Source organism: Salmo salar, chromosome ssa09 (genome assembly GCF_905237065.1).
Source record: "Salmo salar chromosome ssa09, Ssal_v3.1, whole genome shotgun sequence".
In the NCBI taxonomy this organism is placed as follows: domain Eukaryota; kingdom Metazoa; phylum Chordata; class Actinopteri; order Salmoniformes; family Salmonidae; genus Salmo; species Salmo salar.
The window spans coordinates 55272905-55289276 of NC_059450.1; the positions used below are offsets into that span (position 1 = coordinate 55272905).

General features: G+C 37.8%; 1 protein-coding gene across 2 annotated transcripts in view; it reads left to right on the forward strand.

Moving 5' to 3' along the window:
* Nucleotides 1-16372, forward strand: part of LOC106611501 (ecto-NOX disulfide-thiol exchanger 2) — a 273741-nt gene that overhangs the window by 170014 nt on the left and 87355 nt on the right. The gene's annotated exons all lie outside the window — the stretch shown is intronic.

Here is a 16372-nt window from a genome sequence, read left to right on the forward strand (position 1 = left end):
AGTCAATAAAACAAACAAATTACATTATAAATATTCACTTACCTTTGATTATCTTCATCAGAAGGCACTCACAGGATCCCCAGCTCCACAATAAATGTTCGATGAAGTTCATTTATATGTCCAAATAATCAATTTTGTTTGCGCGTTAGGTTCACTATCCAAATCCACAACGCGCATGCTTACTTAGTCCAGCCGAAAAGTCAAAAAAGTTATACTACAGTTTGTAGAAACATGTAAAACGATGTATAGAATCAATCTTTAGGTTGCTAATATCATATATCATGAATAAAATTCCAACCGGACCTATACGTTCTCTTTAGCAGTAAATATGAACTCAGCTCGCTCCCAAGTCATTGCGCGTGACTGAGCCCATGCCTTATAATGGGACACCTACTTCCTAGGGCTGTTATTCCCTTCGAATTCACCATAGAATTTTCAAACACCGTTCTAAAGACTGCTGACATCAAGTGGAAGCTTTAGGAAGTGCAAAATGAACCCTAACTCACTGTATACAGTCAAGGCAATCACTTGAAAAAACTACAACCACAGACTTTCCACTTCCTGCTTGGAATTGTCTCAGGTTTTTGCCTGCCATATCAGTTATGTTATACTCACAGAAACAATTCAAACAGTTTCAGAAACTTCAGAGTGTTTTCTATACAAATCTATTAAGAATATGCATATTCTAATTTTTGGGCCAGAGTAGTAACCTGTTCAAATTGGGTACGTTTTTCATCCGGCCGTGAAAATACTGCCCCCTAGCCCCAACAGGTTATAAAGCCCTAACCATACCTCTACTGTAGATATAACCCTAAACCATACCTCCTTTGTAGTTATAACCCTAACCATACCTCTACTGTAGTTATAACCCTAACCATACATCTACTGTAAATATAACCCTAACCATACCTCTACTGTAGTTATAACCCTAACCATAACTCTACTGTCTTTATAATCCTAACCATACCTCTACTGTAGTTATAACCCCAAACATACCTCTACTGTATTTATGACCCTAATCCTAACCATACCTCTACTGTAGTTAAAACCCCAACCATATCTCTACTGTAGTTATAACCCCAATCCTAACCATACCACTACTGTAGATATAACCCTAACCATTCCTCTACTGTATTTATAACCCTAATCCTAACCACACCTCTACTGTAGTTATAACCCCAACCATTCCTCTACTATATTTATAAACCTAATCCTAACCCTACCACTACTGTAGTTATAACCCTAACCATTCCTCTACTGTATTTATAACCCTAATCCTAACCATACCTCTACTGTATTTATACCCCTAATCCTAACCATACCTCTACTGTAGCTATAACTCTAACCATGCCACTACTGCAGTTATAACCGTAACCATACCTCTACTGCAGTTATAACCCTAACCATACCTCTACTGTAGTTATAACCCTAACAATACCTCTACTGTAGTTATAACCCTAACAATACCTCTACTGTAGTTATAACCCTAACCATACCTCTACTTTAGTTATAACCCTAACAATACCTCTACTGTAGTTATAACCCTAACCATACCTATACTTTAGTTATAACCCTAACCAAACCTCTACTGTAGTTATAACCCAAATACTAACCATACCTCTACTGTAGTTATAACCCTAACCATACCTCTACTGTAGTTATAACCCAAATACTAACCATACCTCTACTGGAGTTATAACCCTAACCATACCTCTACTGTAGTTATAACCCAAATACTAACCATACCTCTACTGGAGTTATTACCCTAACCATACCTCTACTGGAGTTATAACCCTAACATGCCACTACTGCAGTTATAACCCTAACAATACCTCTGCGTTAGTTATAACCCTAACCTCTACTGTAGTTATAACCCAAATACTAACCATACCTCTACTGTAGTTATAACCCTAAACATACCTCTACTGTATTTATAACCCTAACCATACCTCTACTCTAGTTATAACCCAAACACTAACCATACCTCTACTGTATTTATAACACTAACCATACCTCTACTGTAGTTATAACCCAAATACTAACCATACCTCTACTGTAGTTATAACCCTAACCATACCTCTACTGCAGTTATAACCCTAACCATACCTCTACTTTAGTTATAACCCTAACAATACCTCTACTGTAGTTATAACCCTAACCATACCTATACTGTAGTTATAACCCTAACCAAACCTCTACTTTAGTTATAACCCTAACCATACCCCAACTGTATTTATAACCCTAACCATAACTCTACTGTAGTTTTAACCCAAATACTAACCATACCTCTACTGTAGTTATAACCCTAACCATACGTCTAATGTAGTTATAATCCTAACCATAGCTCTGCTGTAGTTAAAACCCTAACATGCCACTACTGTAGTTATAACCCTAACCATACCTCTACTGTAGTTATAACCCTAACCATACCTCTACTGTAGTTATAACCCAAATACTAACCATACCTCTACTGTAGTTATAACCCTAACCATACCTCTACTGTATTTATAACCCTAACCATACCTCTACTGTAGTTATAACCCAAACACTAACCATACCTCTACTGTATTTATAACACTAACCATACCTCTACTGTAGTTATAACCCAAATACTAACCATACCTCTACTGTAGTTATAACCCTAACCATACCTCTACTGTAGTTATAACCCTAACAATACCTCTACTGCAGTTATAACCCTAACCATACCTCTACTGTAGTTATAACCCTAACAATACCTCTATTGTTGTTATAATCCTAACCATACCTCTACTGTAGTTATAACCCTAACAGTACCTCTATTGTCGTTATAACCCTAGCCATACCTCAACTGTAGTTATAACCCTAGCCATACCTCTAATGTTGTTATAACCCTAACCATACCTCTACTGTAGTTATAACCCTAACCATACCTCTACTGCAGTTATAACCCTAACCATACCTATACTGCAGTTATAACCCTAACCATACCTCTACTGTAGTTATAACCCAAATACTAACCATACCTCTACTGTAGTTATAACCCTAACCATACCTCTACTGTAGTTATAACCCTAACCATACCTCTACTGCAGTTATAACCCTAACCATACCACTACTGTAGTTATAACCCAAATATTAACAATACCTCTACTGTAGTTATAACCCTAACAATACTTCTATTGTTGTTATAATCCTAACCATACCTCTACTGTAGTTATAACCCTAGCCATACCTCTAATGTTGTTATAACCCTAACTATACCTCTACTGTAGTTATAACCCTAACCATACCTCTACTGCAGTTATAACCCTAACCATACCTATACTGCAGTTATAACCCTAACCATACCTCTACTGTAGTTATAACCCAAATACTAACCATACCTCTACTGTAGTTATAACCCTAACCATACCTCTACTGTAGTTATAACCCAAATACTAACCATACCTCTACTGGAGTTATAACCCTAACCATACCTCTACTGTAGTTATAACCCTAACAGTACCTCTATTGTCGTTATAACCCTAACCATACCTCTACTGTAGTTATAACCCTAACCATACCACTACTGTAGTTATAACCCAAATACTAACAATACCTCTACTGTAGTTATAACCCTAACAATAACTCTACTGTAGTTATAATCCTAACCATACCTCTACTGTAGTTATAACCCTAACAGTACCTCTATTGTCGTTATAACCCTAGCCATACCTCAACTGTAGTTATAACCCTAGCCATACCTCTAATGTTGTTATAACCCTAACCATACCTCTACTGTAGTTATAACCCTAACCATACCTCTACTGCAGTTATAACCCTAACCATACCTATACTGCAGTTATAACCATAACCATACCTCTACTATAGTTATAACCCAAATACTAACCATACCTCTACTGTAGTTATAACCCTAACCATACCTCTACTGTAGTTATAACCCTAACCATACCTCTACTGCAGTTATAACCCTAACCATACCACTACTGTAGTTATAACCCAAATATTAACAATACCTCTACTGTAGTTATAACCCTAACAATACCTCTATTGTTGTTATAATCCTAACCATACCTCTACTGTAGTTATAACCCTAGCCAAACCTCTAATGTTGTTATAACCCTAACTATACCTCTACTGTAGTTATAACCCTAACCATATCTCTACTGCAGTTATAACCCTAACCATACCTATACTGCAGTTATAACCCTAACCATACCTCTACTGTAGTTATAACCCAAATACTAACCATACCTCTACTGTAGTTATAACCCTAACAATACCTCTACTGTAGTTATAATCCTAACCATACCTCTACTGCAGTTATAACCCTAACCATACCTATACTGTAGTTATAACCCAAATACTAACCATACCTCTACTGGAGTTATCCTCTTGGGGCTAGGTGGGACGCTAGCGTGCCACCCGTGGTGCACTCCATCAACAGCAGGTGCATTTCAAGAGCGGCAAATTTGAATCCAAATAAATGTCAAAATTCAAATTTTTCAAAAATACAACTATGTTACACCATTTGAAAGATAAACATCTCCTTAATCTAACCACGTTTTACGATTTCAAAAAGGTTTTACGGCGAAAGCATAAATTTAGAGTATGTTAGGACAGTACATTTACAAGAGTTGTGTGTAATGTTTTGTCAAGTCAAAGACAGGGTCACCAAAACCATAAAACCAGCTAAAATGATGCACTAACCTTTTACAATCTCCATCAGATGACACTCCTAGGACATTATGTTAGACAATGCATGCATTTTTAGTTCTATCAAGTTCATATTTATATACAAAAACAGCGTTTTACTATGGCATTGATGTTGAGGAAATCGTTTCCCTCCAATAACCGGCAGTCAAGTCAGCGTCAGAAATTAAATAATTAAAATTAGAAAACATTGGTAAAATATTATATTGTCATTTAAAGAATTATAGATTTACATCTCTTGAACGCAATCAACTTGCCAGATTTAAAAATAACCTTACTGGGAAATCACACTTTGCAATAATCTGAGCACTGCGCCCAGAAAAATACGGCGTTGCGATACAGACTAGACGTCATGTTGGGGAGATCTAAAATCGAAAATACTATGTAAATAATCCATTACCTTTGATTCTCTTCATCAGATGTCACTTCCAGGTATCACAGGTCCATAACGAATGTAGTTTTGTTCAAAAAAGCTCATCATTTATGTCCAAAAATCTCCGTCTCGTTAGCACATGATGTAAGCCAGCCGGACTTCTCGTCATGAACGAGGGGAAAAAATATATTTCCGTTCGTTCAAACATGTCAAACGTTGTATAGCATAAATCATTAGGGCCTTTTTTAACCAGAACATGAATAATATTCAAGGTGGACGAATGCATACTCTTTTATAACGTATTGGAACGAGGGTACCCAACATGAAGTAGCGCGCCAGGTGTCTAATGGGACATCACCGTTCCATGGCTCTTGTTCGGTCAGATCTCCCTCCAGAAGACTCAAAACACTTTGTAAAGGCTGGTGACATCTAGTGGAAGCAATAGGAAGTGCCAAAATATTCCTAAACCCCTGTGTTTTTCAATGGGATAGGTTTAAAGTCAATACAACACATCAGGTATCCACTTCCTGTCAGAAAATGTCTCAGGGTTTTGCCTGCCAAATGAGTTCTGTTATACTCACAGACACCATTCAAACAGTTTTGGAAACTTTAGAGTGTTTTCTATCCATATATAATAAGTATATGCATATTCTAGTTACTGGGTAGGATTAGTAACCAGATGAAATCGGGTACATTTTTTTTATCCAGACGTGCAAATGCTGCCCCCTAGACCCAACAGGTTAAAACCCTAACCATACCTCTACTGTAGTTATAACCCTAACAGTACCTCTATTGTCGTTATAACCCTAACCATACCTCTACTGTAGTTATAACCCTAACCACACCACTACTGTAGTTATAACCCAAATACTAACAATACCTCTACTGTAGTTATAACCCTAACAATACCTCTATTGTCGTTATAATCCTAACCATACCTCTACTGTAGTTATAACCCTAACGGTACCTCTATTGTCGTTATAACCCTAACCATACCTCTACTGTAGTTATAACCCTAACCATACCTCTACTGTAGTTATAACCCTCACCATACCTCTACTGTAGTTATAACCCTAACAATACCTCTGCTGTAGTTATAACCCACATACTAACCATTCCTCTACTGAAGTTATAACCCTAACCATACCTCTACTGCAGTTATAACCCTAACCATACCTCTACTGCAGTTATAACACTAACCATACCTCTACTTTAGTTATAACCCTAACAATACCTCTACTGTAGTTATAACCCTAACCATACCTATACTTTAGTTATAACCCTAACCAAACCTCTACTTTAGTTATAACCCTAACCAAACCTCTACTTTAGTTATAACCCTAACCATACCTCTACTGTAGTTATAACCCTAACCATACCTCTAATGTAGTTATAATCCTAACCATACCTCTAATGTAGTTATAATCCTAACCATAGCTCTGCTGTAGTTAAAACCCTAACCATACCTCTACTGCAGTTATAACCCTAACCATACCTATACTGCAGTTATAACCCTAACCATACCTCTACTGTAGTTATAACCCAAATACTAACCATACCTCTACTGTAGTTATAACCCTAACCATACCTCTACTGTAGTTATAACCCTAACCATACCTCTACTGCAGTTATAACCCTAACCATACCACTACTGTAGTTATAACCCAAATATTAACAATACCTCTACTGTAGTTATAACCCTAACAATACCTCTATTGTTGTTATAATCCTAACCATACCTCTACTGTAGTTATAACCCTAGCCATACCTCTAATGTTGTTATAACCCTAACTATACCTCTACTGTAGTTATAACCCTAACCATACCATTACTGTAGCTATAACCCTAGCCATACCTCTAATGTTGTTATAACCCTAACTATACCTCTACTGTAGTTATAACCCTAACCATACCTCTACTGCAGTTATAACCCTAACCATACCTATACTGCAGTTATAACCCTAACCATACCTCTACTGTAGTTATAACCCAAATACTAACCATACCTCTACTGTAGTTATAACCCTAACCATACCTCTACTGTAGTTATAACCCAAATACTAACCATACCTCTACTGGAGTTATAACCCTAACCATACCTCTACTGTAGTTATAACCCTAACAGTACCTCTATTGTCGTTATAACCCTAACCATACCTCTACTGTAGTTATAACCCTAACCACACCACTACTGTAGTTATAACCCAAATACTAACAGTACCTCTACTGTAGTTATAACCCTAACCATACCACTACTGTAGTTATAACCCTAACCATACCTCTACTGCAGTTATAACCCTAACCATACCACTACTGTAGTTATAACCCTAACCATACCTCTACTGTAGTTATAACCCAAATACTAACCATACCTCTACTGTAGTTATAACCCTAACCATACCTCTACTGTAGTTATAACCCTAACCATACCTCTACTGCAGTTATAACCCTAACCATACCACTACTGTAGTTATAACCCAAATATTAACAATACCTCTACTGTAGTTATAACCCTAACAATACCTCTATTGTTGTTATAATCCTAACCATACCTCTACTGTAGTTATAACCCTAGCCATACCTCTGTTGTTATAACCCTAACTATACCTCTACTGTAGTTATAACCCTAACCATACCTCTACTGTAGTTATAACCCAAATACTATCCATACCTCTACTGTAGTTATAACCCTAACAATACCTCTGCTGTAGTTATAACCCACATACTAACCATTCCTCTACTGTAGTTATAACCCAAATATTAACAATACCTCTACTGTAGTTATAACCCTAACAATACCTCTATTGTTGTTATAATCCTAACCATACCTCTACTGTAGTTATAACCCTAGCCATACCTCTGTTGTTATAACCCTAACCATACCTCTACTGCAGTTATAACCCTAACCATACCTCTACTGCAGTTATAACCCTAACCATACCTCTACTTTAATTATAACCCTAAAAATACCTCTACTGTAGTTATAACCCTAACCATACCTATACTTTAGTTATAACCCTAACCAAACCTCTACTTTAGTTATAACCCTAACCAAACCTCTACTTTAGTTATAACCCTAACCATACCTCTACTGTAGTTATAACCCTAACCATACCTCTAATGTAGTTATAATCCTAACCATAGCTCTGCTGTAGTTAAAACCCTAACATGCCACTACTGCAGTTATAACCCTAACAATACCTCTGCGTTAGTTATAACCCTAACCATACCTCTACTGTAGTTATAACACAAATACTAACCATACCTCTACTGTAGTTATAACCCTAACCATACCTCTACTGTATTTATAACCCTAACCATACCTCTACTGTAGTTATAACCCAAATACTAACCATACCTCTACTGTAGTTATAACCCTAACCATACCTCTACTGTAATTATAACCCTAACCATACCTCTACTGCAGTTATAACCCTAACCATACCTCTACTGCAGTTATAACCCTAACCATACCTCTACTTTAGTTATAACCCTAACAATACCTCTAATGTAGTTATAACCCTAACCATACCTATACTTTAGTTATAACCCTAACCAAACCTCTACTTTAGTTATAACCCTAACCAAACCTCTACTTTAGTTATAACCCTAACCATACCCCAACTCTATGTATAAACCTAACCATTACTCTACTGTAGTTTTAACCCAAATACTAACCATACCTCTACTGCAGTTATAACCCTAACCATACATCTATTGTAGTTATAATCCTAACCATAGCTCTGCTGTAGTTAAAACCCTAACATGCCACTACTGCAGTTATAACCCTAACAATACCTCTGCGTTAGTTATAACCCTAACCATACCTCTACTGTAGTTATAACCCAAATACTATCCATACCTCTACTGTAGTTATAACCCTAACCATACCTCTACTGTAGTTATAACCCAAATACTAACCATACCTCTACTGGAGTTATAACCCTAACCATACCTCTACTGTAGTTATAACCCTAACAGTACCTCTATTGTCGTTATAACCCTAACCATACCTCTACTGTAGTTATAACCCTAACCATACCACTACTGTAGTTATAACCCTAACCATACCTCTACTGCAGTTATAACCCTAACCATACCTCTACTGTTGTTATAACCCTAACAATACCTCTCTTGTTGTTATAATCCTAACCATACCTCTACTGTAGTTATAACCCTAACAGTACCTCTATTGTCGTTATAACCCTAGCCATACCTCAACTGTAGTTATAACCCTAGCCATACCTCTAATGTTGTTATAACCCTAACCATACCTCTACTGTAGTTATAACCCTAACCATACCTCTACTGCAGTTATAACCCTAACCATAGCTATACTGCAGTTATAACCCTAACCATACCTCTACTGTAGTTATAACCCTTTCCATACCTCTACTGTAGTTATAACCCTAACCATACCTCTACTGTAGTTATAACCCTAACCATTCCTCTACTGCAGTTATAACCCTAACCATACCACTACTGTAGTTATAACCCAAATATTAACAATACCTCTACTGTAGTCATAACCCTAACAATACCTCTATTGTTGTTATAATCCTAACCATACCTCTACTGTAGTTATAACCCTAGCCATACCTCTAATGTTGTTATAACCCTAACTATACCTCTACTGTAGTTATAACCCTAACCATACCTCTACTGTAGTTATAACCCAAATACTATCCATACCTCTACTGGAGTTATAACCCTAACCATACCTCTACTGTAGTTATAACCCTAACAGTACCTCTATTGTCGTTATAACTCTAACCATACCTCTACTGTTGTTATAACCCTAACCATACCACTACTGTAGTTATAACCCAAATACTAACAATACCTCTACTGTAGTTATAACCCTAACAATACCTCTATTGTCGTTATAATCCTAACCATACCTCTACTGTAGTTATAACCCTAACAGTACCTCTATTGTCGTTATAACTCTAACCATACCTCTACTGTTGTTATAACCCTAACCATACCACTACTGTAGTTATAACCCAAATACTAACAATACCTCTACTGTAGTTATAACCCTAACAATACCTCTACTGTAGTTATAATCCTAACCATACCTCTACTGTAGTTATAACCCTAACAATAACTCTACTGTAGCTATAACCCTGACCATACCTCTACTGTAGTTATAATCCTAACCCTACCTCTACTGTAGTTATAACCCTAACAATACCTATGCTGTAGCTATAACCCTGACCATTCCTCTACTTTTGTTATAACCCTAACCATACATCTACTGTAGTTATAACCCTAATACCTCTACTGTAGTTATAATCCTAACCATACCTCTACTGTAGTTATAACCCTAATACCTCTACTGTAGTTATAATCCTAACCATACCTCTACTGTAGTTATAACCCTAATACTTCTACTGTAGTTATAACCCTAACCATACCTCTGCTGTAGTTATAAACATAACCATACCTCTGCTGTATTTATAACCCTAACCCTAACAATACCTCTACTGTAGTTATAACCCTAACCATACCTCTACTGTATTTATAACCCTAACAATACCTCTGCTGTAGTTATAGCCCTAACCATACCAGTACTGCAGTTATAACCCTAACCATACCTCTACTGTAGTTATAACCCAAATACTAACCATACCTCTGCTGTAGTTATAACCCTAACCATACCTCTACTGTAGTTATAACCCTAACAATACCTCTACTGTAGTTATAACCCTAACCATACCTCTTTTGTAGTTATAAACCTAATCACACCTCTACTGTAGTTATAACCCTAATCATACCTCTTCTGTAGTTATAACCCTAACCATTCCTCTACAGTAGTTATAACCCTACTACTAACCACACCTTTACTGTAGTTATAACCCTAAACATACCACTTCTGTCGTTATAACCCTAACCATACCTCTACTGTAGTTATAACCCTAACCATTCCTATACTGTATTTATAACCATAAACCTAACCATACCTCTACTGTATTTATAACCCTAATCCTAACCCTACCACTACTGTAGTTATAACCCTAACCATTCCTCTACTGTATTTATAACCCTAATCCTAACCATACCTCTACTGTATTTATAACCCTAACCATAGCAATACCTCTGCAGTAGTTATAACCCTACCTCTACTGTATTTATAACCCTAATCCTAACCCTACCACTACTGTAGTTATAACCATAACCATTCCGCTAACATATTTATAACCCTAACCCTAACCATACCTCTACTGTAGTTTTTACCCTATGCATTGCTCTACTGTAGTTATAACCCTAACAATACCTCTACTGTAGATATAACCCCAACCATACCTCCTTTGTGGTTATAACGCTAACCATACCTACTTTAGCTATAACCCTAACAATACCTCTACTGTAGTTATAACCCTAACCATACCTCTACTGTAGTTATAACCCAAATACTAACCATACCTCTGCTGTAGTTATAACCCTAACCATACCTCTACTGTAGTTATAACCCTAACAATACCTCTACTGTAGTTATAACCCTAACCATACCTCTTTTGTAGTTATAAACCTAATCACACCTCTACTGTAGTTATAACCCTAATCATACCTCTTCTGTAGTTATAACCCTAACCATTCCTCTACAGTAGTTATAACCCTACTACTAACCACACCTTTACTGTAGTTATAACCCTAAACATACCACTTCTGTCGTTATAACCCTAACCATACCTCTACTGTAGTTATAACCCTAACCATTCCTCTACTGTATTTATAACCATAAACCTAACCATACCTCTACTGTATTTATAACCCTAATCCTAACCCTACCACTACTGTAGTTATAACCCTAACCATTCCTCTACTGTATTTATAACCCTAATCCTAACCATACCTCTACTGTATTTATAACCCTAACCATAGCAATACCTCTGCAGTAGTTATAACCCTACCTCTACTGTATTTATAACCCTAATCCTAACCCTACCACTACTGTAGTTATAACCATAACCATTCCGCTAACATATTTATAACCCTAACCCTAACCATACCTCTACTGTAGTTTTTACCCTATGCATTGCTCTACTGTAGTTATAACCCTAACAATACCTCTACTGTAGATATAACCCCAACCATACCTCCTTTGTGGTTATAACGCTAACCATACCTACTTTAGCTATAACCCTAACAATACCTCTACTGTAGTTATAACCCTAACAATACCTCTACTGTAGTGATAACCCTAACCATACCTCTACTGTAGTTATAACCCTAACAATACCTCTACTGTAGTTATAACCGTAATTATACCTCTACTGTAGTTGTAACCCTAACCATACATCTGCTGTAGTTATAACGCTAACAATACTTCTACTGTCGTTATAATCCTAACCCTACCACTACTGCAGTTATAACACTAGCCATACCTCTACTGTAGTTATAACCCTAACCATACCTCTACTGTAGATATAACCCTAACCATACCTCCTTTGTATTTATAACTCTACCACTACTGTTGTTATAACCCTAACCATTCCTCTACTGTATTATAACCCTAATCCTAACCATACCTCTACAGTAGTTATATCCCTAACCATACCTCTACTGTAGTTATAACCCCAATACGAACCATACCTCTACTGTAGTTATAACCCTTATCTTAACCATACATCGACTGTAGATATAACCCTAACCATACCTCCTTTGTAGTTACAACCCTACCACTACTGTAGTTATAAACCTAACCATTCCTCTACTGTATTTATAACCCTAACCATATCTCTACTGTATTTATAACCCTAACTGTACCTCTACAGTAGTTATAACCCTAACCATACCTCTACTGTAGTTATAACCCTAATACTAACCATAATCAAAATCAAACCAAATGTATTTTATAGCCCTTCTTACATCAGCTGATATCTCAAAGTGCTGTACAGAAACCCAGCCTAAAACCCCAAACAGCAAGCAATGCATGTTTAGTAGCACGGTGGCTAGGAAAAACTCCCTAGAAAGGCCAAAACCTAGGAAGAAACCTAGAGAGGAACCAATCTATGAGGGGTGGCCAGTCCTCTTCTGTTATAATCTCCACCCTTCACAGCCAGAACATGGCCAAGATGTTCAAATGTTCATAAATGACCAGCATGGTCAAATAATAATAATCACAGTAGTTGTCGAGGGTGCAACAAGTCAGCACCTCAAGAGTAAATGTCAGTTGGCTTTTCATAGCCGATCATTGAGAGTATCTCTACCGCTCCTGCTGTCTCTAGAGAGTTGAAAACAGCAGGTCTGGGACAGGTAGCACGTCCGGTGAACAGGTCAGGGTTCCATATCCGCAGGCAGAACAGTTGAAACTGGAGCAGCAGCACGGCCAGGTGGACTGGGGACAGCAAGGAGTCATCATGCCAGGTAGTCCTGAGGCATGGTCCTAGGGCTCAGGTCCTCCGAGAGAGAGAAAGAAAGAAAGAGAGAATTAGAGAGAGCATACTTAAATTCACACAGGACACCGGATAAGACAGGAGAAATACTCCAGATATAACAGACTGACCCTAGCCCCCCTACACATAAACTACCGCAGCATAAATACTGGAGGCTGAGACAGGAGGGGTCAGGAGACACTGTGGCCCCATCCGATGATACCCCCGGACAGGGCCAAACAGGCAGGATATAACCCCACCCACTTTGTCAAAGCACAGCCCCCACACCACTAGAGGGATCCCTTCAACCACCAACTTACCATCCTGAGACAAGGCCGAGTATAGCCCACAAAGATCTCCGCCACGGCACAACCCAAGGGGGCGGTGCCAACCCAGACAGGAAGACCATGTCAGTGACTCAACCCACTCAAGTGGTCCTTGAAAAATCTGTCCTTGAAACAGTCTTGATATGTTCTTCAAAAGAGAGCTCAGGGTCCAGAGTAACGCCGAGGTCCTTCACAGTTTTATTTGAGACGACTGTACAACCATCAAGATTAATTGTCAGATTCAACAGAAAATCTCTTTATTTCTTGGGACCTAGAACAAGCATCTCTGTTTTGTCCGAGTTTAAAAGTAGAACGTTTGCAGCCATCCACTTCCTTATGTCTGAAACACAGGCTTCTAGCGAGGGCAATTTTGGGGCTTCACCATGTTTCAATGAAATATACAGCTGTGTGTCATGCACATAGCAGTGAAATTTAACATTATGTTTTCGAATGACATCCCCAAGAGGTAAAATATACAGTGAAAACAATAGTGGTCCTAAAACGGAACCTTGAGGAACACCGAAATTTACAGTTGATTTGTCAGAGGACAAACCATTCACAGAGACAAACTGATATCTTTCCAACAGATAAGATCTAAACCAGGCCAGAACTTGTCCGTGTAGACCAATTTGGGTTTCCAATCTCTCCAAAAGAATGTGGTGATCGATGGTATCAAAAGCAGCACTAAGATGTAGGAGCACGAGGACAGATGCAGAGCCTCGGTCTGACGCCATTAAAAGGTCATTTACCACCTTCACAAGTGCTCTAATGTAGTTATAACCCTAACCCTACCTTTACTGTAGTTCTAACCATAAACATACCTCTACTGTAGTTATAACCCTAACCATACCTCTACTGTAGTTATAACCCTAACAATACCTCTACTGTAGTTATAACCCTAACCATACCTCTACTGTAGTTATAACCCTAACCATACCTCTACTGTAGCTATAACCGTAACTGTACCTCTGCTGTAGTTATAACCCTAACCGTACCTCTGCTGTAGTTATAATCCTAACCGTACCTCTACTGTAGTTATAACCCTAACCGTACCTCTGCTGTAGTTATAATCCTAACCAAACCTCTACTGTAGTTATAATCCTAACCATACCTCTGTTGTAGTTATAATCCTAACCATACCTCTGCTGTAGTTATAACCCTAACCAAACCTCTACTGTAGTTATAATCCTAACCTTACCTCTACTGTAGTTATAACCCTATTCCTAATCCTAGACTGTTTTCTGTAGTCTGTGGATCCTGCAGCCCTCATGTTTGTTCATGTCGGCCATTTGTTGTGTCTATTAAAATGGGCATGCAGAGCTGAGTCAGCAAGATAGAGTTATGACTCTATTATCAATCTGAGGACTTGAGAGCCACACAGCTCAGTTCCAGACAGTTGGGAGGAGCTTTGGCAGTATCATCCCTTATTTGCAAAATGCTCATGCAACTCAATTTGTTCCTTTCTGCCATCCACACCACTACTTTATTGATTTATACAAAACCTGTTGAGTTATGCATTCAAGCTATGATTAAGCCCTAAGAGATTAACCAAAGGATCCTTCTAACTTACAAAAAGGGCAAAATCATCCTCTGCCAACTGTCTTATGTCATCATGTGTCACTCGGACAGGTGAATCCATAGAAACATGGCATGAGACTGTAGCGGTCACTGTCGATCGCCATCTTGGCTCTACCGAGGACTGTTTGCCTAGTGGCAGAGCCCACAGATACTGTATCTTACCATGTGTACCTCAGACAGTTGAAATTACAGTGGCAGAGCTAACAGAAATGTCATCATCATGAATCACACTGTCAGTTGAACCATAGAGGGGTGTCATTGAACAGTATCCACAAAGGACTCAGAGTAGAAAACTGGTGGTAAATGCTGAGAATAGAGACATTTTACTCCTACTCTTATGGGTAAAAATAAAATCTATGCATGAAGCCTCTTTCGTCATAAATCACATCTAGTCGACAGATATTTAGAACGCATCATGAGCTGTCCTAACCCGTTAAGTTACCAGCAGATCATCTTCATAATAGAAAAATGCGGTGAGTCAGTGGTTCCTGCACCACATGCAATTGCTTTGGAATGTTAAAATAATGTTGTAATTCTATATGATCAATCCATGGATAATCTAGATGGAACAGTATATCGTATGCCTTTGACAATGATTTACAAGGCTTATTTCACGACATGCCTAAATACTTATAACAAATAGGTTAATAAATAAACTTGTTTTTGTTTTGATTATTTAATTACCTAAATCATGTTATTTCAAGTTATACCTTTGGAGCACAATATCACGTTGTTAAAAAATATGCTTAAATTGTGCATGCCTATAAATTGGGCAATTAAAGGCATCTCGGGGTTATGTTTACTTTGATTGTGTTAGATGAAAATTATAGACCTTTCAAATGTTGTATGCAACAAAAACCGATTTAGAGTCGTTAAACGGCAGTGAAGAGTTTGTTTATAAACTCATCAAAAAAAGAAACATCCTTTTTCAGGACCCTGTCTTTCAAAGATAATTCGTAAAAATCCAAATAACTTCACAGATCATTGTAAAGGGTTTAAACACTGTTTCCCATGCTTGT